This window comes from Chlorocebus sabaeus, chromosome 22 (genome assembly GCF_047675955.1).
Source record: "Chlorocebus sabaeus isolate Y175 chromosome 22, mChlSab1.0.hap1, whole genome shotgun sequence".
NCBI classification, from domain to species: Eukaryota; Metazoa; Chordata; class Mammalia; order Primates; family Cercopithecidae; genus Chlorocebus; species Chlorocebus sabaeus.
Genome location: NC_132925.1, coordinates 13,085,158 through 13,087,362, shown reverse-complemented (window position 1 = coordinate 13,087,362; position 2,205 = coordinate 13,085,158).

The window sequence follows — 2,205 nt, the reverse complement described above, 5'->3', positions numbered from 1 at the left end:
AAACACTTAAAAGTTGATCTTTAATGTTTTATCTTTTCTTTCTCTCTTGATGACCTGTAATATTCCAGCTGGTAGATCTTCCATCAGCCTGAGTCCTATGATGGAGTAAGAAATAAGCATTTTGTTTTAAACAACTGAAACATTGGTGTTTTAACATAGAATAGCTATGCATATAAAGAGCAATGCAGCTATTTATTATACTTCTTGCAATGCAGCTATTTATTATACTTCTTTCAACAAATACAATCACTCTCTGTGTACCACTTCTGGTAACCATGATACTTTATATAAGTTATCTCATTTAGTCTCCAAAGGAGGATGTGCCATTTTTTCCACATATTAGCAATAAAGATAAAGAGGTACAGAAAAGTGAGACAATTTACTGAAATTCATAGAGCTGTTAAGTTGGAAAGTCAAAGCTTGCCTGAATTACATTTAACTTAACCACCTTGGAGCATTGAATCCTAAAAATTTTATTTTATTAATTCATTCTACACTTAGAATGCACTATAACATAGTACTTAATGGGCCTGGAGTTAGACTCTCCGTATTGAAATCTCAGCTTGCCCCGTGTGAAATGTGTGACATTAGGTGAATGACATCTTCTCTCTGGGTTTTTATTGTATCATCTGTAATATGAGGTACAAATAGAAATTACTTCATAGGGTTATTGTGAAGATGAAAGTGTTTAGTATGATACCTGATACTAATAAGCACTCAATACAATCTTCTATTATCTTATCACTTATTATATTCCAGATACTGTGATAAAAATGTCATTACATTAAGCAAGTCATTGTCCTAGTTCTATAAGAGACGGAGACAAGTAAGCTAATAATTACAAATTAATATGACCCTGTATGAGGGATGCACAAGGTCTGGCAGAATGATCAAGAAGAGACATTCTCATTTCAACCACATGCAGTTTACAGCCTCTCATGCTTGGTCCATTGAGCCAGTGCTGAGCTATTTCCTTTGATGTTGACGGGTAGCCTCAGAGCAGGAGATGAATGGAGGAGGTGACGTGACAAAATTCCCCCAATATCACGTGTAAGATTGAGCCAAACTAGGTTGGCCAGGGAGTGCCACAAGGTTATAAACCAGCTCAGCACATGAAATTTCTCATAAGAATGTGGAGAATAAAGCAGAAAATCTTCACAAACAAACCAAGGAGGCACTTAGATTAGATCACACACAATCACCAAGGCATACACCTAGGACTTCTTAATGTTGTCATATTGGTATTGCTCCTGTAGCCTAACTTATTTGATGTTGGAACAGAAGGAAATTTCAGAAGCTATCTAAAGAAAGTTCAATATTTCACAGACTCAGGTGAGTGACTTGACCTCTTTGAGGGCAGAATCCAAGCAAGATATTAGCTTTCCTGATTCTCCGCTATGTGTTCATTTTTCACCTTTGTATACCATACACTGTAAAAATATAAACCATGAATACTTAGAAAATAGTTTATAAAGTATCTCTGTAATTACTTTAGCAGTGGGAGATCTGCAAGACCGCTTGCGAAGCAGGCAGGTAAGAACGGGATACAATACCATCTCTAGACAGCACTATTTTGTCTACGGGCAGCCTGAGATTTCCTCAGCAGTGAGCAGAGAAAGGTGAGAGTGAAGGTTACAAAGAATATCTTTGGGACATAAACTATTGTGAAAATATATTATTTGCTCCATGATGATAAATGTAAAAAGATAAGTAAGTGTAAAGAACTCCTCATTGAACAAATGTTTACCAGGCATCTACACTGTGCACTCAGTCAGGTGCTGCAAAGTGAAGATCAAAAGATTAGATTTGAACCCTTCATGGAGCTCAGATTCTACTGGGGAAAAAAGACATCTCAAGTAAATAAATGAAACAGCTCTGATAATGTTTTACAGTGTTGGAAGTGAGATAAAGACAAGACAGGGTATTGTGTAAAAAAGTGACTCGGGCCTATTTAGACTGAGTGAATCTGGCCTACGAAGTTAATATTTGAGCAGAGACCTGAAGAACTAGGAGGATGCAAACATGTGAAGATGTAAGGGAAGAGTCTTCCAGGAATAGGTTTAGGAATAATGTGAATACCATAAGAAGAGGACAAACTAAGACTATCTGAAGCACTGAAAAAAAAAAAGCCAGCCTGGCTAAAATATAGGGGGCTTTGGAGAGAGTTGAAAGAGGTAAATTCAGTATGGTAGACAAGGTTGTGAC